The sequence below is a fragment of the Anas acuta genome, chromosome 1 (assembly GCF_963932015.1).
Source record: "Anas acuta chromosome 1, bAnaAcu1.1, whole genome shotgun sequence".
NCBI classification, from domain to species: Eukaryota; Metazoa; Chordata; class Aves; order Anseriformes; family Anatidae; genus Anas; species Anas acuta.
The window spans coordinates 94,956,211-94,980,237 of NC_088979.1; the positions used below are offsets into that span (position 1 = coordinate 94,956,211).

General features: G+C 41.5%; 1 protein-coding gene and 1 long non-coding RNA gene across 2 annotated transcripts in view; both read right to left on the minus strand.

Annotated features, from left to right (window-relative positions):
• KCNE2 (potassium voltage-gated channel subfamily E regulatory subunit 2) overlaps positions 1 to 24,027 on the minus strand; it is a 102,266-nt gene that overhangs the window by 24,738 nt on the left and 53,501 nt on the right. The gene's annotated exons all lie outside the window — the stretch shown is intronic.
• On the minus strand, positions 2,056 to 23,377 carry LOC137859506 (uncharacterized). Its single transcript, XR_011098348.1, has 2 exons — positions 21,605 to 23,377; positions 2,056 to 4,858 (listed from the first exon to the last, which is right to left on the minus strand). It is a non-coding gene; the product is annotated as an uncharacterized lncRNA (long non-coding RNA).

The window sequence follows — 24,027 nt, forward strand, 5'->3', positions numbered from 1 at the left end:
TGTGGCAGCATTGTTCTCCTTACCAAGATCCATGGCAAAAACAGACAGCAGGCCTGCTCTGCAATATGGTCATGGGATCATAGGATAATTCAGTCTGAAAGTGACCTCAGGAGACCAGCTAGTTCTGCCTTGCACTCAAGCATGGCCAGCTCAAAAGTGTGTGCGTCAGGCGGATGTGTTGGGACTGAGGATATGTATTAAAGGGAGCTTGCATGAAATGCTATAAGGACTTGTAGGAGAAATGCCATATGCTATGGACTGTGGTACCTGGGGACAGATATGGTGTTCAAGCCCTTCCCTGGAGCCCCTTAAAGAGCAGTGTAGGTACAGCCAGAGCAAGTTACATTTCTTCATTCACTGCTCCTGCTCTGGAATTACCCTTACTGAAGGTTTCATGGCTTACCCTTACATGGTTTCATGGCTGTAGGACTACCTCTTTCTCTTCCCCACTCTGTTTTCACCAAGCACATGCCTAGTGCAAATCTCCTACCAAAGTTCCCAGCTACAACTCCTTAGCACTTCCACTGCCATCGGAAGCTACAAGTTTTCAGCTAATTGGTAATGACTGTTCATTAATGCAGGTGACTTAAAAGGGTCTTCTCAGCAGTAGAAACATGATATTGAATTTTAAAGCTTCCAACACTCTCCATGCATGTCTGCATCTCCAAAACTGTGAAGAAACTTGTACCTTCATCTCACCTAAAACTTGTAAACCGTCTTGGTCCTGAGTAAACTTGTTGTCTTCAGCAACCCATGCAGTATCTGTCAGTGATGTCTCTGTGACCGCAGCCTGCACGTTCAGCCTTTCAGCAATGATGACGATATTACTGGCTTTTTTGTCTTGTGCGTTGTGTGGATGTAGCTTCTTTACAGCTTGCAGCTCAAGCATTATTTTTAAGAGTTCCTGATAGGTGAACCAACAATTTGCTCTTCTGGAAGTATGGTATGTCTTGACTATTAAGCTTAGAAAATGTATTCATGCACGTAATCATCAATAACCAGATGTAGTGATACAATAATTATATCTATAGCCAGACTTCATGTAGGATTCACAAGCTATTACAGGCCAGATCCAAGCCCCATCTTAAGGAAATAATTTTTTAAAAAAAGACAGAAGGAAGATACAAAATATTTTAACATTCAGTTCTCATTGTTTAACTGGGCAAACAACTCATTTATGCACAAACTTATATGCATACCAAGAGACTGAGTTAAAACAATTAGAAATTTAAGTTTAGCATTTCCGGACTCCCAGGGACAGAGCTGTTAATACAGCTCCTAATTCTGTGCTTGCATGGGAAAAAAGGGACAAAAATTAGTTGCTAGTAGTTGGGGTGACTGGTCATTTCTGCTCTGATCCCACAGGCTACTGAACAAAAATAGTCCTCTGTAGACACCAGGAGCCATTGAGAAGAGTTCAAAAAGCATGGTCTGTAACATATGACTGGACTCAACTGATTGTGCCTGTCAAATTTCAACCCTCAGCAGATTTACTCTCACCCTTCTTAGAAATGTGGTTAGACATTTTTCTTCCCAAGCTGGAAAAAATGCATTTTTTTTCCACTCTCCCATAATGTAAGTGATTAAAAGTCTTTGCTAAAACTTCCATTGACAAAGGCAAATTTAACCTCCAGGCAAATTTCAAACAGGGAAAACTTCACCTCCAAAGGTGTTTTGGAAAATTATGAGTGTGAAAAATAGAAGCTATAATGGAAAGTATTCCTGCAATAGTAGGCAAATGATTGTATTACCATATTGGATGTCTTCTCCACGTTATTTTGTGTTTCAAGCCAACCCTGAAACGCACAGTGCACCGAAGACAAACAAAGCCAATAATGAACTGACCAAAATTCAATGTTATTCCAAGAAACATAGTTGAGGTGAAGTAAGTTATGTGGAATGGAAGTTGAGGTTAAGTGAACACAAAGACAAAGGAATTTGCGCAGTTTGGGGTATGTGTAGTAAATATCTTTGCCTTTGCATCTGGTACAAATTGGAGATTGCCATGCACAAAGTGCATACCCTGGGCCAAAACAGTGGTTGGTCTTAAAAATATTTCAATTGTCTTCGAAAACTAAATATTGTTTCTCCAGGATTTGTGTTTGTGTAGCTTCAAGATATTCCATAGGGATCTCTGTAGAGTGCCAATGTTAAGATAAAATTACTATCTGAGGCAGAACTGAAAAGTTTAAAAGACTCCTGTACCTCTGAGTCAAGGTCCCTGATGAGATTCATGTAGAAGACTCACCAGAAGAAGGTGTTGATTGAGAAGTGCTCCCCATTCCACCTTTCCAACTAACTCCCTATCTTGTCACCTTTCTGTTGGCTGGGTTTTTGTTTGTTTGCTTTTATTTATTTATTTATTTATTTATTTATTTATTTTTAAAACTACATTCACTGCAATTTGTTTGTTTGTCCTTCACTATACACTCCTTCACTGAGGGGAAAGGAAGGGGGAATGACTGTAAAGATCCATATGCACTGGTCAAAATGTTAAATCAAATCACAAATCCCTTTTAGTTGCACAGCTGGACAGAGAAAATTTGTCTTTCTTTGGGCTGAGCACTCCTGATTCTGCTGTTACTTTCCTTTTCCACTTTGCAGTATTTTTTTACTCCACAGCATGAACTGCCCTATGATGAGTAGTCGAAGAGATACTTGGAGCCAGCACTTCAGAGCTCATACATGAGACAGCGACATGGAGAGAGAAATCCCATTAACTGTAGCAAATACAGTATGGACACCTGCATTAAACTACTCACACTAGGCAACAAACAAATGCTTTTAGGGTGTGACTCATCTGGCCTAAAGTAGATGATTGATTTAGGATAAGATGAAATGTGCTCTGCAAGTGCTTATTTGTCTTTATTGACTTCAAAGGGTATGCAGGGTGACCAGTCCTGCTTTAAATGCCTGTATTGTCAATATCAGCACATGATCAGATGGATCCTAGTGCTGCTTTCTGGTGGAAATGGGGACACTGACCGCATCTAACAGACAAGGTCCTGATTGTCAGTATTGCCAACCAGCATGTTACTATTTTCAGCTTACGTTCCTTGCTTGAATGCTAGAAAAAAAAAAAAACTCTGAAGCAAAAGAAGCCTGTGTTGGCTAGGTAAAACCTGTAAGCTTTTATATGAAACTATGGGACATTTCAAAATGATTTCTTCAGAAAAACAAGAATCAGTGTAACCTGTTAAAATGACTGCATTCATTGCTGTAGGAACCTGGACTCTTGAGCTCTGAGGAGGTAGGAATCTGAGCCCAGGAAGAAAAATGAGAATTTGTACAGAACATAGAAAGACAGAGGGAGAAGAAAAAGATATATGAGAGTAAATAAACACAGGTATAAGACAGAAAACCACAAAGAAACATGAAAGTCTCCAACCAAGCCTTCCCTAGTTTAAGAAATCTCATATCCAGGAGCAGAAATCTCATAATCTGTGTGAGGAAAATGGCAGTGTGCTCCTAGCATGTAGTATTGTCATCAGAGACCAGAGGGTTCCCTATTTGCTACTGGTCTTGAATGTCTTTATCAGCCACATGGGACGTCAATGTTTTTTGAGATCCAGATGATCTTCTTTTCTTCTCACTGTGCCCAGTGCAGTTCCCTCTTCCTGTTTTATCTGTTTTTGTAATTTTCTTCTGCACTTCGTGGGTCCCAAAAGCTATCAGACTTTGAACACAACCCTGCAGTGGATTCCCTTGTCCTACACAATGCTTAAATCTTCAACCCCTTCCTGACAGAAGGAGAGTCGATGCTTCTCACCTCAGTAGGTAGCATCTTGAATCCTCACAGGTCCAGCCATTGGGCTTACAGGTATGTCCAAAATATTTTTTTCTTCCCTGTTTCCAAGAATTAAGAATCCCCATTATTAAAAAATGGGTCACCTGGGAATCTGTCTTTATAACTGCCTGTTCCCACTCCTTCCTTCTTTTGTTCCCTGGGAACATAGGACTCTTCCCCCAGGCTATTCTCCTTTTCACACGTTTATCCCTTTGCTTCATATCTGCACATTCTGATGTCTTCTGGCCTAATCATGCTCATGTGCATGTATTGCTCTCAGTTACAGTCTACTATAGAATGGTCATTTCACATCCCTGGTCACTCTCTTCTTTCTGTGTTGCTACTGCTCCCTTCATACAGGGTATCTGGCATTTTACTGGTGGAAAGTTCTTTTCTCCTTGTTCCCGGAGCACAATGGAGGGGTAATAATGGCTGGAAGTGGCATTTTCCCCTCTAGTCTTTACCTGAGGGTAAGATGCATACCTTTTCCCCTGCAAAGGCCAAGGAGATTTTGCCTCTCAGCTGAGAGAGGCTTTAACAGGTCACTGTCCTGCAGGTCAGTAGACAGATAGGCTGAACAGAAGAGAAACCAGGATCAGACACAGTATTATTCTCTCTCACCTTTTCCCTCTCTTGTGCCCAAGACTCTCTGTGCTGACTAGCTGCCAACTGCAAATTTGCATTCCCTAAGCACCTCAAGGAACTTGGCGCTCTGTTTCCATGAGTGGATAACTACCCAGGACCTCGAGAAAGCTGTGTTGGTTGGACAAGGAGCAGAACAGCGGAAGCCATTCCCATGGACAAACTTGTGAAAGACTGGAAAGAAAAAGGGCTGATTCAGCTTCACAGCTTGTTGGTCAAGGCCAAATTCTGCCTACTCACATCCATGAAAGTTTGTGGGATCTGTGAAATTCGGCACAGTGCTCTGCTTCGGTGAGGCACAGGATATAAATATCTTGGTTTAGGACTGGAAAGACAGACAGACAGATAGAGGGTTTGCACTTAGTTTCGGTGCTGCAACATGAGCTTCCCCAAGGAGCCAGTCTGAACGTAGAAAAGTTGGCCACTGCACTGAAAGATAAAACGGTGGAGAACTTATATGGCTTGTAATGACTTGACTGAAGCCAGATGAGAGTTTAAATGCTATTTTCCTGCAAGCCCATCTGCAAGGGACTGCTGGGATGCAGGACATCAACTTTGGCCCATCAGCACTAAAGTTCTTCTTAAGCTGTCTGGCCCACATTCACTCACTGGTTAGCTCAGCCATTTCTAAGCCCAGGAAAGTGCCAATCCACCTCTGCCTCCAATTCTCAGAAATGTTAGCTAAACAAGACTCAGAGAGCATTAAATTGAGAGCAAAATGAAAACAGAACAGAGCAGGGAAAAAAGCTTGTTGTTGCTAATAGGATACAAGGCAAAGAAAGCTTGATTTTTGTGTGTCTACGTTTATTATAAAAACTGCATGTGAAAATGTACGAGCTTTAAGATTGTAATGGTAGGTAAATAAAAATTCTGACACAGTAGCTTAGGCTGCCAATTGCCTGTTACTGAAGTCCAGAGAAATTTTGCACGGGTAATCACTCAGAGGGTGGTAAGGCACTGGAAAAGGTTGCCCAGAGAAGCCGTGAGTGCCCCATCCCTGGAAGTGTTCAAAGCCAGACTGGATGGGGCTTTGACCTGGTCTAGTGGAAAGTGTTGGAACCAGAGGGTTTGGAACCAAATGATCTTCAAGGTCCCTTCTAGTTCAAACCGTTCTATGATTCTTTGATAAGGGAAACCAATGAAAATAAGACCATCATAAGAAACCCACCATGCAAGAGTAGTAAGTCCACCAAATTCAAGTTTGTGCTCTTGCAGCTAGATCATCCAATGAAACAGTATGTCCTGGCCAGAGCCTCACCTGAATTGCTCTTTACTTCAACTTTACATTATGAGTACCAGTAATCAACAATGTTCTACCTGCCATATAGTTAAAACTATACTGACACTACACCTACCATGAATAGGGGTAGATAAAATCATGATCTGAACAATGGCAACCATGAAATGCTAGCACCTTAAGGAGAAATTTTCAGTGGCATGACTGCCGGGTAAATGTTTAATTCCCTCACGTTTTAGTGAAAGCTAGGCAGCAAAACATCTGTTTGTGCCTTTGAGAATCTTCGCTGACACCATTACTATCACAAGAAGAAAAATTAGGGGGACAAAGATGGGTACATATCTTTGCACATGTATCTTCACCCTCATATATCTACCTTGCGTTGGTGGCCCAGAAGAGTATAGTGAAGATATAAAGGTCTGAGGTACAAAAGGATTGGACTTCATGTTTACCTTCGTGAATTCTCTACTGTTCTGAAGACAAAAATCATTCCTTCCCTGCTTTTCTTTTTTTCCCCCCACTACTGTTATTGGAATTACAGTGTCTCTACAGCTGTTGCAATGTAAAATAATACCATTTCCAAAGAATGAGAATGTCTATGCCAGTTCATTGCTGCATTTCTAATCATCTCGTTTTGCCCTGCATGTATATGATTTAGAATTCTTTGTGGTGCTCTATAAATGGGTCTCCATTAAGTAAGCCATAAAAATCTTTTAACCTAAGGTCAATATTTGGCTTACAGTGACTATATTTAAATATGATTAGTGGAACTCTGTATTCTGATTAAGCAATTCCATATAAAGTAAACTCTCTGTAATTTAATTTTTTTGAACTGTAGGCAGAGTATGAGATTCACATTTCTTCAGTAAAATTGTGGGGGTGGGAATGTGATTTGATTACAAAAGTAAATATAAGATCATATGATTGAAAAATTAATAGCTTCCCTGATTCTTATTTAATCTGTTAAAATAACTTTAGAAAAGGCTCAAGGCCTGAAGTATTTGACTGCTATTCAGTAAACCAGCCAAACAGCTCGGTCCCCCATGGAAAATCCTTGATTGACGTTCTGCATGATAACTGAATACTTAGGTTTTCATCCAAAACCTTTATGCAGCATTTTCTTACTCATTCTTACACATTTTGAACAGCTGAGAATTTATTGGGCTTTTGCCTGTTGAAAAAATTCTTGTGGATGTTTCAATGGAGTGTTTATTGTTAACTGAGTTCAGGCTCCAGGGACAAGTAATATTTTCTATCCTAGATAAATCGACACTGAGAAATGGACAACGTCACAACTGAGTCCCATCAAATAGATTACAATAGGTCATTCACACTTGGTGTGGCAAAAAATGTCTACAAATGCCCTGTGGGGAAAAATAAATAAATAAAAATCTATCACACCTTCTGAAAATTATAAAGCAAAATTTCCCTCAAATTAAAAAGTAATATTTGAAAGAATCATTGAAAACTTGGCTTAAAAGTATTTGTTGCATGAGTGCAGAACATATAAACTATTCAGTATCTGCTGCTGGAAGATGGAGTGCTATTCCACTGAGATAGCATACTAAAAACTTCTAGGTCACTCCTGAAAATAACTCCTGTCTAAAAGAGCTGAAGGACAGAGTTCAAATGAGCCAGTAGCCTGAAGTTGATTTGCTTCAAGCCCTGCACTTCTTTCTGTTCTCCTTCACATATTATTCCCAACTAGGTTATAATGATAATGCACCCTACTGCAGAAGACTAAGTTGAGTCTGTAGTGATTTCTTCTGGTAGAACCTCGTGCCTCAAAAGGTCATGGGCAATGCAGTATTCTGGGTTGCTTTAGGTCAGAGCTAACCATACTGAAGGGCTGTGGAGAAGTTTGCAATATTCTCAAGTATTTCAGCATTATCAAACACATCTTACCTTTAAATGCACTTCAGCAAAACAACAGAGATTCCATGGTGTTTCCCCATAGCCTTTGTGTGTTTAAGACGTGGAGGCTATGATAGTAACAGGGTTCCAGGGTAATCGTAACAAGTCACTATCAGAAAACAAGGGTATGCCCAGAGTTAGGGCTAGATCTCCACAGTGCTGAACAAGGCAGAAACACACAGAAACAAACACAGAACCTTCAGTCATCATTCAGCCTCAGCACCGTGATTCCTTAAGGATCCTGCAGCATTCAGCAAGTAATAAAGTGTTACCCCAGGCTGAGGTAGAGCTCCTTGTGGACTCAGACATTTCTTCAGTGCAAGGAAAAATGACAGCATGAGCAAGTGTTGTTAGAAAATCTTATAAAGATACACACTGCAGTTAAATCTCTGGTGAGGTCTTAATACCAGCCTCACTGTCAATGAGGGCTACCTCCGCAGTAGCAATGTCACACTGCTTTTGTCCTAACAGAGGGATTCAGTTACAATCCCATCTCTGCATGCCCTCTAGAAGTATTTCCCGTAGAGCAAGTAGATAAACCTTTAATCAATGCTCACCTCGTCTAATACTAAAACTGGTAAAAAGTTGAGATTATTGCTCTAGCTCAATCCATGCTGCCTTCATGCACGCCACACATGGCAGAGCACTGATCTTCCCAGCTACACAGCCCAGGACATGGGTTGCGGACACAGGCTTACCTGTTCTAAGTTAATAAAAATAAAAAATAAAAATAAAAAAATAAAAAATGCAGCAAGGTATACAACTGCTCAAAGAGTTGTGGAGTCCTCAATAATAGCAAGTTTGTCTCAGGGATTGAACTGAGCCTTCCTTTCAAACACCTACCTTTCAAATACAGAGGCTGTTTTCTCTTATGCAGATGCCATGCCACAAGTTGACACAAGGCTAGGGTTCAAGATCCATCTCCTCTCTAGACATCTACAGCCTGAGGATATCCTTAGGAAAGGATCCATCCTCAAAAAGCTGAAGATGTTTGCGCATGACTTGCAACTACCTTTTCTGACACACATTACTTGTTATGGGGATATCTTCATGACATGGGAGAGGTGATACTCCACGAAGGCACATATACCAACTATGCAGCTGCTGAAAGCCATTCATTTTCTGCTTCAGTTACGTATATCTTCCACCTACTCAAATTTATACTGAGGGTCAAATAAATATCTGGAAGAGCTGGAGAAGGAGAATGCCACCTCCTAAAACTCCCTAACACTGACCACTTCTCTTGCCTTTACACAGGGCAAATTTAAACAGCATAGATGGTTTGCTGGATCTGAGACTGCCTCTAACTGTGATCAGGGATGCATTGGTGGAAAGACTGTAGGAAATAGCACATACACCGTAGTTCTTTCCCTAACACACCTGCATTTCTGGCAATCAGTGATTTACTGTTTGGGCTGGGGCTGTAGCCAGTGTTTATTAGCTACAAACAAACCTGTCCTATGTGTATTTGTTTAATCTGTCTTTGAACTGAATTAAACCTTTGGCCTCTACAGTATGTTGTGATGAAGACTTTCACAACTTAATTACATACATTGCATTAAAAAGTGTTTCCTCTGGCCTGTTTTAAAACCTCAGCTTGATACTTTTATTAGCTTCTCCTTACTGCTTTTATTACAAGAAACAATGAGAAATCTTTTCCTCATTCTTCATGGTTTTATGGACCTACATTACTATCCATCACCTCCCTAATCCATTAGTCTCTTCTACTACAGAAACCATTCTATATTTCTGATCAGCTTTATTGCCCTCTCTTCTATCTTTTTTCTAGCTGTGGTAACCAGAACTACACATGATGTATTTGAACAGAGGCATAATGTATTTCTTGTTTTGTTTTTGTTCCTCCCTTCCTGTCTCTCTTTTTGACCATCACTGAACACTGAGTTGGCTTTTCATTGAATTATCAGTGACTCCCAGCCCAATTTTCTGAATAGCAGTAGCTTGGTTAGATCCCACTCTGCTCATAGCTAGGGTGTTTTTCCCCCCATATGTACTATCTTGCATATGTCAATAGTGTTTTTCATATGCCATTTTATCACTTGATCATGCAGTATTTTCAGAGCCTTCTGAAATTCTTTGCAGTTTACTTTGGATTGTGTAAAGCCATAAAGTAGTACCACTCGTATAGGAAAGTCTGTGAAATTTCACCGGAGGTCACTGATAGGTGTGATGGGCAGCACAGGTCCCAGCTGACATCCCAACAGGATTCTCCTGGCCAGCTCCCTCCACAGGGAAATCTGACAATTTTTTCTTACCATTTTTTTCTATCTTTACATTTTATCTAATGAATCATTTGTGTTTGTTTGTTTGTTTTTTAACAATGTATAGTGAGTGGCCTCATCAAAAGCTTTTCAGAAACCTCCATTATCCCCATGCACCATGGCTCTTTATTCCACCAGGTGTGGTGGTGACAGAGAGCACACTGTAAGCACCATTTCAGCTGTTTCCATTTGTTTTCCCTCTGCACTCCAGGGTAAACGCCATCTAGCCCTGATAATTCATTACTATTTATTTCATCAGTTGCTTGTTTAGCTCCTTCTCTTGATGTTTCACCTTCATGTGTTTTCTCAGGTTAAGATGGCATCCTGCATGGGAACTTCTACATGAACCTTTATAGAAAACATAAGCACCACAAAGTTCAGTGCTATTGGTGTTGTGAAATACCTCTCCCCATTTCTTCAGATAGTCATACAGATTGATTCTGAAAGCCCTCCGCTCGCCACTGGAATGTAAAATCAACAGCGAAAGGATTGCTGTCCCTAAGGCCACTCATTCCCCACAGGACACCCAAGGCTGTTCTCTGTCCCTGCATTAGCAGACAATCTGATGTACAACCTCTGTCTCTTTCACTGGCTTTTCTACAAAATAACAGCCATAAACTTATTTAAGCACTGCACTCTTGTTATCATCTGCATAAGCTGCAAGAACTTAGCCATGAAAAAATTGCTACCCCCTACCTGTTGGCCAAACAGCTGCTGTAATTTGATTTCTGCTTTTTTCTTTTTGGTTCATATTCTCCTGGAGAATTGCTAGCTATTGCTGAAATTTGTATTGTGCCTGTTTTTATTAATTCATCAAATGCCAATGAACTGGTTCCTCATTCTGTTTGGCCAGCTGTTTCATATAATCTGTTGTTACAACTGGCTTTAAAAATCTCCCGGGGGGAGCACAATAACTCAAATTTGTCAGATCTGCAGTAATTCATGAAAGATGCTTAGTATGTGGAAATCCACATTTCTTAAATGCAAGTATCAAGATATCAGTCCTATTGTTGAAACCAAAATGTGATTTCCAATATAACCCACTTGTCACTTGCAATTCCCCTACCCCTCTTCATATGACTGAGTAGCCTGAAATTTTCTGTGTTTTGTCTGTCCAGAGTTCAATGTATTTCTTTTTAAGAGAGAAGAAAATCTGTTCAGATAGAACCAAACAATCAGAACAATTAAGAAAATCACTTGGATGCTCCTTGTACTTGGATAACTCAAGAAACATTTTGCTTAAAGCCTCACATTTGGCACATGTTTAAGAGGAATGTGTGGTTTGCCTTGATATAAGAAATATGGTAATGAATGTTCAAACATTTTCTACTTTGTAATTTGTAATTGTCCTTACTGGTTTAGTAATAAGTATATAAGTATATGTTCAGAAATTTTTTAGTTATGGTAATTTGAATGCAACACAGACCTTTTTGTTATCTTACTTGACTCAGGAGTTACATAAGATGTCATTTGGAAACCACTGTCTAGCATTATACAATATCAAATGCATATACCCTGAAGAGAGTCTCAATATTTTCTTTACAGAAGGCATGGCTCAATGCCTTTTTCCTATACCATTCTTACCTGTACAACATCTCCATATAAAACAGTTCAAGATAATAGACACAAACTGCAATGTGCAGTAACAGATTTTCAAATCCATTCTGGTATTTATGGGAAGTGTAGTTAAATGCAATTTGAGAGACAACAACTGGTTCTTTCATAAAAACAAACAAAATAAAATTTGATCCTGACAACATAAAACAATATAGCGTCAATGAACAACTAGTTCTATCAGTTTAAGCCTGGTCTTAGGATTCAATTGGTTTCAATATGCTTGATATCATCAACCTGGTGGCATGATGGAAGTCATGTTTATGCGGAGATCTCCTAAAAACATTCTAAGGTCATCCCTGCATTGCACTGGTGGGCTTAAGAGCTGGCTTAAAGCACACTTCTCATCCACACTACATGGACTCCTTGGAGAAACCACACTTGTGCTGCCTGTTGGACACCTGACCTGTGGTGTGCTTCATCTTTCCTGCATGCAGCCCACTGGAAGAAGAACCTGGGCTCCAGCTCTGGCCACTGACCTTCAAACTCTTCTGCTTTAGAGAGTCAGAAGTCCACCCCTGCATGCAAACATGTGGGCAGGGGCCAAGAGCAGGTTTAGAGCCAGAGAGCCACACACAAGCTGATGCTGGCCCTGCGGCCATATGAGCAATATCAGGCAGAGGACATGACTGGTGTCCTCACGGACTGGTGTCCACCTTCACATGGCTGGCAGTAGAAAAAATATCAGCTGTGCGCAGTGGAGCTTCTGTCCTGCTGGATAGCCCAGAAGCAGCTTGTTAAAGAAACCAAAGGGCATGCCCTATCACTCCCCTCCACAACTACAACAGTGCTTCCAATCTGCACAGTTACTACCCATGCAGCAGCCTGAAATGCAGATGAAGCAGATGTGGACACACTGTCCTTTAGCCTTGATGTCCAATCCTGTGTGTCCTAAAGGAGACAGACTCTTCAAAGTACCCAGCTGCTGTTCCAGGGTCCTCTGCATAACTTAGTGCTCAGAGAACAAGGAACATCTTTTAGCTTCATTACCAGAAGGTAACCCTGCTGACTTGAGAAGCAGTGAGATCCCTGGTTTAGTCTCCTTGTGGGAATGACTGCTGACAAATAAAACATAGCCAACTTGCGGTTAAAGCACAGGATCTTTGCTCTATTCCTGGAATTGCAGCAGATTTCCTGTGTGGCTTTGGACAAGTCACGTAAGCCAAAATATTCAAACCTGTGGCCAAGCCACTGGGTGCTCAGCAGCTTGAAAATCAGGTGTTTGTTTGTTTATCTAAGCATAGATTTAGGACCCTTATTTTCAGCAACCACTTCTTAAAAATCTTTGACCTATATGTCTCTGGTTCAACACCTATGTAGCCATGTTACACAGCTAGTCAAGCATCCCACCGAATTTTGGGGAGAACACCATGTTCCCTGGCTGTCAGGCCAATTATCTATGCATAAACTTAGGTGCCTGTCTTCAGTTTATAACGCTGATCACACAGGGACTGATCTCTCTGAGCCAATAACTTTCCACCTACGAATGAAGAGGACCCAGGAGCACACTTTTATTGCTTCAGGCCTTGCAGAGACTCAGTGTGTAATAGGTGGAAATGCTCTAATCCCTTATCCAAACAGAGAAATGCAAAAATGATTGTTCCTACTGATGTTTATTATGCCTCTGTAATTACACTTGATTTTCAACCGTCATTGAATATCCCTTTTGTGTTTTCAGTGGTGAAAAACTCAACACTTGCTGGGCAGAAAGGTCTAGCAGTTGTTCTCACCCTGAAAATTAACTAGAGGCTTTTTCCTAAAAAAGGAACCCCAGAATTCGCCTGCTAGGTTTTCAGTCCCACACTTCCCCAAGAGATAAGCCTTCTGTTAGGATCCAGTCACCAGCAAATATAATCTAAGACCTTTTTAAACAGAAAAATGCAAGGTAGGAGTCCAAAACCACTAATTATTTTTCATTCCCTGTTTTAAATAACCTGTCAAAATAAACAAATACCTTCTAGGCTGGGACTTGCTATGGCAATTTTTAGTCTTGGCTGAATTTTAACAGCTAACTTATAACAACAATACACCCTTATTGGCAGTGGCATGTATGCTACCACGGTAAAAATATTTTCAATGTGCAGACACTGTATGGTATTTAAATAGAAATATCCTTTTTATTTTTGCTGACAGACTCCTTAGGCAAAGCTGGATGATTGGAGAAGGAGAACTTTTATTAGCATACCCAGGGGCCAGCTGGATGTTGTATTCAACACTGTTCTCACACAGGAGGGGGTTATCAGGAAGAAGGAACAGAGTACCTAAGCTGAATCCCCATTAAGACCTGCACAGTACAGCCTAATAGAAGATACCAATATGACGTATTTCACATTTAGAAACTTTCCCTGGAGGATGGAGGGCAGTCATTTTTTCCAACATGTATTAGATCTGGTGAATCTGTGGTAAGAAGCAAGTACAAAAGCAGGTGAAGTTTCTCAAAATAGTGGTGGTGAGTGAGATTTCCTAGCAAAGTGGATTAAAAATCCAAGGGAATCTTTAAACCAAATATTGGCTTTTGTAGAACAACAAAACCAGGATAGTGTTTCCACTCAGCCATAAAAGTTACTGCGGTTGTGTAATCATGTTGAGTTGCGGCCTTAGGAGAAGTTATAAAGCAGCTGCAGCAAATTAACTTTTCAAAAGTTATTATGGATTGGACGGAATCTAGAAAATTCCCCCATGTTGTTTTTTTTTTTTTGTTGTTTTTTCTTTTTTTAATAGAACTGTAAAATGAACAACTGTGGATGAGATCTCATCTCAAGCCTCTCTCCCTGTGCAAGCACTAACCTGAAGAGTTCAAGAGGAAATGAAGCCAGCAGCACCCTACACTCCAAAGCAGAAACCTCCCCCTCAAAAATGGATGGATATGTTTTTTCCCTCTCTAAGTGCCTGATCTCTGGTCCCCAGAGTTTAGCCAAAGGCATCCCACAGTAGGGTCTTGGTAGACCTTAAACAAGGTATCCATTTCTGGGGTGATCTGAAATGTCTGACTCCTGGCAAAATAACTGGGGAGCCTCATGTCTGAAAAAAAAATGAGGGGTATGCAACATCAGGGAGAAAGCTGCAGGAGGGTTACCACAGCTGGTGGGGGGACACTAGGGTATTCACTAGGCTGCTGTAAATGGGAAGTTGCTGGTTCTTAGGTGAAAAGACAGTGCTCAAATACATGGCTGCCAGCAAACCCTGAATTCAGCCAGCAACACCCTCTGGCCTCATATGGGAAGAAGTTACCACCACTCGGCTAATAGGTGGCATCTTGACGTTGTAGGAGGCAGCTGCCAAACTTAGCTGAAGTGTAACTTGGAGAAGACCTTCCCAGCCTAGCAGAGCACCTTGAGGCTGCCAAGCCCTGGGTCTAAGCAGAAGACAGAAAGTGCAGAAGAGAGCGAGTAAAGGGAACAACAGTACTGTGTAAGAAAATGTGAGGTAAAACGAAAGAAGATACTGGCGTCATGGTCACTTCAGTCCTAAGTATTTGAACTAGAAAATTTGTGATTTGGGAGATTAACAGACTTGAAATCTCCTGGACCAAGCCACGAGAAAATCACACAATAATAGAAATATATGGGGTGGGGAGAAGCAGGACAGTGGAAGAGAGCAGCGTGTTTTGCTGTTTGAGCCGAAATCCTTATAACTGTTCTAACACAAATGCCTTTTGTCTTACCACATAAAAGCTCTTGAATTAGACCTTAAAGAAACAAGTATCCTTCTGGACAAAATGTCCAGCATGCAGCTAGATAAATATATGATACAGTGGGTGAACAACTGGTAGACAGTTTGAGCTCAAAGCGTTATACTAAACAGTGGCCAGTCACTAGTGGGGTTCTGCGGGGCTCCATTTTAGGGCCAGTGCTCTTCAATGCTTTCATAAATGACCTGGATGCAGAACTCAAATGTATATAAGTTTGCAGATGATACTAAATTAGGAGGAGCTGTCGACTCCCTCAAGAACAGAGGCCTTGCAGAGAGATCTTGACAGACTAGAGGGCTGGGCAATCACCAACTTGAAGTTTAACAAGAACAAGTGCTGGACTCTGCACCTGGGGCAGGGCAGAACACTTGACAACCGGATACATAACATTTCCATGTCTGTTCAAAGCCAGCTAACGTACCATATCTTAATGATCTGACCACATATAATAGCAATACGAGGCATGCACAATGTGTTCAGACCTTCAGAGTGTTCTATCAGCATAAATTACTGACTTCTCACCAACACTAATGTAAGACAGGTACATATTCACACAAATAGGGTAACCAAGACCCCACTCAGAGTATGTTTATAGTGACCTATTTGCATTCAGACATGTTAGACTGCATTCTTGCTTGATGACAGTTTTTAGATGTGGCACAATTTACAAGTCACTGAACGACAGACATACTGTTGTGGCGTTGCTTCAAATATTTCCAAGTATTTACCCCAACAACTCTGGAAGGAGGAAGCTAGGGTTATCCACCAAAAACCTTGAATCAGCACACAGATGCCTTGCATGTAGAAAAAGCTTCTGCATACAAGAAAGCTTTTGATAAAGTGTGAGCTATTTTTAATATCCACAGATGGGCCTCATCCCTTTCCAAGAGACAAATAATGATAGAGGTGGACTGGGGGATTAACAGAAACTAGTGGCACTCTTCTTTGTAAATTAGTTTTAAAAAATGACAAATCAAGAAATCATTAGAAAGTAAAGGGGTTCGAAGTCCATTCCCTCTTTGTACCTATGCTTCTCAATGTCTTCCCTGTTTAACTTGCCGCTTTTCTGGGGCAGCGGCTGTCTCTTTCATTGTGCTTTTACCCAAAGGAAGGGTAAAAGCCTCAAAAGAGCCTCTGAATTAGTGCTGGCCATCTGGCCTACAGGTCCCTAGCAACATTTGAACTGCTTACAAGGGATCTGGGAAAAGTGACTGAGAACAGCTGTCAGTATGCTTATGCTATGTTTTGCCTGTTAAAAAAAAAAATCAGTGTCCACTGTCAGAAAATGCTTGAAAACACTGCTGTAAATGAGGTAATGAAATCTATCAAAATACCAGCTGACCTACTAAGGATACGAATCTCCTCACAGACTTTGCTTCTCACAACACAAACAAAATTACTAGAAAAAAGTGTTTCCTTGTAGACTATAGTGAGTTATGGATTTCTAAAGCACCAAAAGCAGAAGGTGAAAGAGATTACCATGGGATGATCTGAACATCTCTACCTTAATTAGAAGACAGGGACAAAGAAACATGAAAGATTCATGTATCAACCACACATGGCATGACAGCCCCTTGTAACTCAGAATTTGACTATTTTTCACCTCTGCTGGAAGGAATTCCCCCTGAGATCCTAAAATACATCCACTACACACCTCCATACCCCATCACTTCCAGAGTCTTCACTTGGTTGCACACACTTCCTGTCACTTCTGGCCCAAAAAAGGGGACAGAAACTAATTCATTTGCAGGATCTGTTTCGTATTGTTTGCTCTTGATTTGTTTGGCATGCAGAGGGCAGTATTTTCAAAAAGCCTCCGTGACACTACAACTGTTCTCTAATGAAATGTCAGTGGGAACTTTACCACTGACTTCATTGGGAACAGCCTTAGGTCAATGCTAGGCTCTTTCTGAAAAAAAGAGCAAAACCAACAAAAAGCTCTCAGTCTGTTTTTTGTTTTTTGTTTTTAAAACGATGTCTTGTGACTCTATTACAGAGTTATGCCAGTCCAAGGGAGGCAGAAGAAGAATGTTGAGAGACAAAATGCAGAATCTCCTCTAAATATCAAACACAGAAAGCAGCTAGTGACTTGCCATTTTTAACAGTGTATAATCAGCAGGAAACTGTCACAGATGTCCTACATTCTCCAAACCATGTTTCAGTTTCTCTTTCCTTTCCAGTCTTTTCCAAGAGCCCCCCCTCACCACTTATCTCATCAGTCCTCTGCTAGGTTTCCCTGTGGGGTCTTTGTTTCCTCTGTTAACCATACCCCATGACATATATCCCTTTTAATACATCTAGGTCTCCTTTCCCCTTTCTCACTTTCCTTCATACCACCACCTTAACCTTCACAGTATTAATTCAGGTTACTTCATTTTTTCATCTTAGTGTAAGCACGTAATTGTGTTTAAATACCTGTACTATCCTCATCTGTATGAATAATAGTTTTCACTTCTACAGTAGTCCAACAAGGATGAAATCATTTCCAACTAATGCCCATTGGTGTTAAACCCACAAAACCACAAAAAGCCTTTCCCAAAATGAATACCACTTCCAAATCATTGTTGGAGAGAAAGTAGATGATTCCATTGATAGGACCTGGATTCCTTGTAATGCTTTCTTGCACTTGCTATAGGCCCCATCCAAAGCTCATTCAGTATTAGTGGATGTTTTCCATCACCATCAAAGGAGTTAGGATTGCTTTATATCTTGTTACAAGAAAATTTTTGTTTTCTCCTACATGAACAGTCTTGTTCTCACTAACTCCTACATATTTGTACAGGGTGTAGTATCCTCACAAGGGGTGTTACACGGTAACAAGAAGAATTTTATACATCAAATATACCTTCCTTAAAGCCCACTTATTGTTTTTGGAAAGTGCTCAGTTCCTTCAATTGTTTTCCTATCAATAAACGTTCACTGATGAATATGTTCTCCATGCTGGTGACAGATTTCACCTTTAGAGCAGACAAACAGAAAGGTGGTGAGACCGTGCAAACTCAACTGCTGCTAAGCTTTATGCTACCATGAATGAAAGGCATTTTGATGAGTGCCACAGCGTTCACTCCTGGCACTGAACAGCTCAGTAGCTGAGATTGTATGCAAACCAGCTGCTCTTCCAGGTGACATGTTCATTGTCCCTATAGGAACACTCTGCATCCAAATCCCACGCAAACATGCTGCTGGGAACAAAGCTGGCTTGTCTCCATAAAACATTCACAGTATTGGAACAGGAAGCTGATGCATTGTGTGCTATATTTTTTCCTTTACATTCCAGAAAAAAAATATTAGAAAAGAAGGAAGATGTGAGCCATTAAGTCTACAGCACAATCATGTTGCAGTCAAGAACTGAGAACAAGAGCTGATCACCAGCTTCTTCAAGACCTGACAGTACATAGGAAAAAAAAAATACATAAATAAAAGATCAATGGCTATGGACTGAGTCTTCATGGCCAGACCTTAATCTGCTATGTGTTTGGGCTACTCCGGTAAAATCAGGCCAGGCTTCTTATGTTCAGGCTCACTCCCAGTCATTTTAGTGATTAACAAAGCACACAAGGCCACCACTTTCCCAGAGACCTAAAGTTGCCAGATACCTGAATCTGTCTGAAAGTCCTAGACTGAATATGTTCAATGGGAGCAGAAAATGACTCTCTGCTTTTTATGTACATTACCTGTTTTAATAAACAGAGTTCCTACAAAAGAATCCCCCTGTGTCACCAAAGAAAATCCACATACTCTTCTTCTAAGGTGACGTTGTTCATGAATGGCACCTGTGTGCGGTCAGGTTTTTCTGCCTGTTACAAAGAGCTCCTAAGCTACATATATTAAAAAACAGTTTTAAAGTAAGAAAATAGCTTGAAAGGATTGAAGGCTTAAACAGAACACTATCTAAAGAATCACTCATGCCAGCTCAACAGCTTTTATTACTCCTGGGTCTGCTTTCTTGCAGACTTGGAGGAGTAGAAGATATGGATAATGGCCACTCATAGCTTATACTTTGCCCTCAGTCAAAAAACTTCTCTATCTGTTTTCCATTTTTCACCAAACAGCCAAGCTCCTTATGTGCTTGCTGAAGGCAACTGCCCACTTCTTACAGAAACCCTAAAAATAAGACGCAGTGGTGATGCAGTCATACATAAACAATAGCTTGTTTTACAGAAGAACTGCTTGTTATATACTGTTTATAAACCAATCCCAGGTGTCGTTTCTTACACATACATCTGCATATAGTCATCAGTTTTGGGAAGGACAGCACAGAGCATGGTAAATCAGAGGTTCACAGACTATCTTACTGAAATTTATAATTGCAAAGGGCTTTGACTGATAAAAAAGACTGAAGCAATGCTCCTGATATATAAGAAGTTTCATCCATTTTGAAGCATGCCAACTAGACTCTTGGGCTCTGCAGTCTATCTCTTCAAAGAAAGTGCCTTCAACCTGCACACCAGCGTGAGCATAGCATATTGTCACAGCCAAGCTTCAGTTCCAGAAGCCCAGGGAGGAGAATCTGAAAGGGAATAATGAAGTGACTTCACAGGTTTTCCTGGGACACTTTTCCACTAGTGAAGCACAGTGTGGGAAATAAGAAAGAACTCTGATTAAAGATGTAACATTGCCATTAGACGACAAGGCGGATGAGAGATGACGTTACCAAACATGATGCCACAAGAACAAGAGAGAAAGACAACTCTCTATCAGAACAGTGTGGATACGTACAAGTAGTAGGGATAAGACCCAGTGTATGGGTTGAACAGATAAGATCAGCACACTGAACACAATATTCCCTCGATTCTTTGTTGACAGAAAGTTATTAGGCATGTAGCGTAAGGCCAGAAAAATGGTGTTGCAGCACTTTGTGAGGTGGAAGAATGGGAAACGGACTAACAGATACTGGCCTCATTTCCTAAAGACAGAATTCCAGTATGGCCATATTATCCTCATGTAAGTGTTCATTTCTTGTCCTCCTTTCATGTTTTCATCCAATGACTACATTCAGCCACATCTGGCAGGCAAACAGCCATCTCAAAGATAGAAAATTCCTACGTTATTCATGCAAATAGAGGGCATGCAGAAGACAGAGACTCTAGAAGATCATTTGCCTTGACTATACCATCCACTGCAGTATGAATTCACCTTGTATTAAATATCACATGGGAAAGAGGCCATATACATGATGCCAATGGCCTAAGAGCTTCCATCAGATACTGCCTATTCCTAAATACCAAAGTCAGCCTTTGGATTCAAACCCATCAGAAAGCAGGACATATACATTCAAAAAATCATGGCATAGGATAGCAATGTCTGTACATTAAGGATGGTTTACATTAAAGATGGCTTTGTTCACATTTTCCTGAACCTCTCTATTCCTGAATGCCCTTCTTCCATCTAGAAATTATTCCTATTTTAGGACATCTGGGGACATTTTTTGAACTTCCTATGTTTGTTTGGATTTCTGGACCTCTGGCAGATGCAGTGAGACCGGGGTAGCAAAGCTGACAGACTTCTGCGTATCACAGATATCCTCACTATATGGGCACACTCCACTCTACAGCAAAGGTATCTGATCAGTAAATACCTTGTGCAGGACATGTATCTGGCAGGTAGACCCCATTTTTCTGACCCGTATTGTAAATGCCTGAACAACTGTTTGGTCTTCACACGCAGTAAAAGTCCCACATGTTCTGAAAACATTGGCTGTGTCAAGCATGTGCAGAACATCCTGTGCATCCTGTACTTCCATGGGCTAATTCTGAAACCACAATATCCATATTACTACACACAGAAAACCTCAAGAGCAAATATGTAAGAGCTAAACATGTCTGGCAAAGAGATTCTGGAGGATTTTTAATTAATTTGAAACAAAACCAAAAAAAATGTAGAGACTTAAGCAACAGATGAGTAGAGGCTGAAAGTGATGAAGGCAGAGAGAAGGTGGCTAAGAGGCCTCTAGAAGTTCTGATGAGGACATTAAGAATCTGGGCCCAACGATGCCAAAGGTTCAGAGCCATTCATGAGGAGACACAGAATCACAGAATGGTTTGAGTTGGAAGGGACCTCAAAGACCCCAGTTCCAACCCCCTGCCATGGGCAGGGACACCTCCCACCAGCCCAGGTTGCCCAAAGCCCCATCCAGCCTGGCCTTGAACACCTCCAGGGATGGGGCATCCACAGCTTCTCTGGGCAACCTGGTCCAGTGCCTCACCACCCAGAAGTAAAGAATTTCTTCCTTATATCTAAGGATCAGCAACACAGGCAAAGAATTATTTTGGGCAGAAGGATCTGGCCTATTGCCTGTTCTCCATTTCCTCCAGTGAAAAAGTTTTATGCAGCAATACAGCAACAAGGCATAATCAAAACAGTGCTGGGTGATATAAACCACCTCTGTAAGCCTTTTCAATAAAAGATTTGAGTTGCAGGGCCTCACAGAGCCTACTCACTACTCTGCTGGCATTACCACCTAGCAGCAGCATTCCCAGCCACCACCAGGCAGGCAAGCAAGCAAACAAACAAACAGCTGCCATGTTCTTTGCATTGTAGATGAACTCAGAAAAAAAATACAGCTGCAATTAGTTGGCACGCAGCTGTCAAATTAAATCTTTTACTGCCCAGCTAGTAGAGCACAGAATTGTGGTTTACGCTGGATTTGAAGCAAGGGGCACCAAAGAAAGGGTTAACCCTACACCTGTGTGCATGTTCATAATGTGTATTTTTTCCTGAACACATTATTAGTCTGTTAGCTCATTTAGAGACCATAATGAAGTCATTATGATGCCACCAGTATATTTTGCCAGAAAGCTGGCAATCTTTAATCTGCTTCCTCTACAGCATCTCACAAAGGAAGGGAGAAACCAAAACACTGATTTTAACTAACAATGCATTTATGTGCAGTGCTGGGTCCCAGCACATGCTGAGAAGAAAGTTCTTTTGTTTATTCCCCCCCTCCTTCAGACAGGCTTTACACAACAAGCAAAGCACAGAAGATCCCTCAATGCAGCACAAAGCCACTCCACCTTTTACATGCTTTTCATTTTCTCTGCACCTTCCTTTGACCTTTCTTTCAGATGAGGCAACCAAAGATTAAGTTGAAAATTCTTTAAAAAAAGCCGTGGGTAATGAGTTGCTGCTCACATATGCAATCCCCATAACTGCACGCTGCCAGACTCATGCCTTCTTGGAGAGACAACAATATACACTTAGCAGGGATTTGTAGGGTAAGTGTGCTAGGAAACAATGGTTGGCATGTCAACAAAGAGGATTTTCTATAGGAGTCAGGGGCAGGTAGGAGATGTGGGTGAGGACAAAGACAAAGAGGAGCCAATCCACCCCAGGCCAGTTGCACACTCACCAGGGTATGTGCATTTACAAACAGGGGGGTAAAAAATACTTTTGTCAGTCCCTGCTCTTGTTCCCTATTAAACAAACCCCACTGATTTCAAGCTCACATGGATAGCATTCAAGGCAGGTGTCCATGGGAGCTAAACAAGCTGAGTTTTCCCAATTAGCAATAGCCGAGATGTGACTGGGTCAAGTGATGGGGAACAGCTGAGCCACATCTATCCATCCTGCCATGCATGAGGTAACATAAGGCTTGTATAAAAGGCAGAGAGGTGAGTAGGTTGGGAAGCTGAATCTAAGGGCAGGTAGCTACTATGAGTGTTGTCTTTTCTAAGGGGCTGATCCAGATTCCAGTCAAGCCTCTCACTACTCTCATCATCTGAAAAGATATTTTAGGTGGGAGGTAATCTTACTCTTACCAACAAAACGCTGAAAAACAGCAATTCAATGACTTTGTCACAGTTAATTGCCAGGTGTTCAAGTCTCTTGTTTTCTGCTCACTGTCAAGTCCTCCTGAAGCTTCAATTCAAACTGCTTTCCTCAGACAACAGTAACTGAGTTACTAGATGATACCCCACAGGTGTAACTTCTCACAAAAGCTCCCATCAGCCACATCCAATGGCTGATAACAACACAGCAATGTTAGCGTAAAGCTGGGGCACCAGCGTACCTGAGACAACCATCCTGTTTCAAGTGGCTAATGCCTGCAGTGCAGCTGATACCTTCCTGCGATGGAAGCCTGCAAACCACTATTTCAAGACAATAACCTTGTGCTAAAGCACTGGCAGCACAGCTGAATGCCAGCAGGGCTACTTGCTTTTGGTAGATGGTGCACAGCTGCCAACAGCTTGCTGGCACGCCACAGCGATCTGAGCATCCCCTCCCAGCACACTGCTGCATCACGGCCCTGAATTATGACTCTTTTGCTCTCCTCCAGTGCATTGACGGTGCACTGGTGAGAGGGTTATCAGTGGGTCCTAAACACTGATAAAAATGGAGATGCATGCTCATGCTGAGGGAGCAGAAAGCACTGAGGGGCCAGGGAGGCACAGTGAGTAAGTGCAGATTGAAAGAGGAAGAGGCAATGAGTATACCGTGGGTTGCTTTTCAACAAAGCGAATTATTTGTTTTCTCTAAATTTATATGTGCCACAGACTGCACAGCTAGGGGACTGTGCTCAGATAAGGAAGAAGAATAGACTTGGTGTTAAAACATGTGAGCAGAACCAGACAATGACTCTCGCAAGTGGCTCTGACCACCCAGCTCACTAGTGGGACCCTTGGGTGGGCTACTTGAAGCTATAGCCTCCCAGATAAAAGGGCACTCCAGTGTGGAAGAAAGGAGAAAGCCAAGAATGGGGTCATGTTCATCCTTGATCACTTGGGACACTCAGCACAGCGTGTGCGTGCTGTTCATATGGCAAAACCCTGGCATTTTGCCACTCCCTGTGGTCACATCTAGCTCTGAGAGGCCCTGACAGCTTGTGGGCTCCCCCATGCTGAGACCCCAGTGCCTGGGCATACAG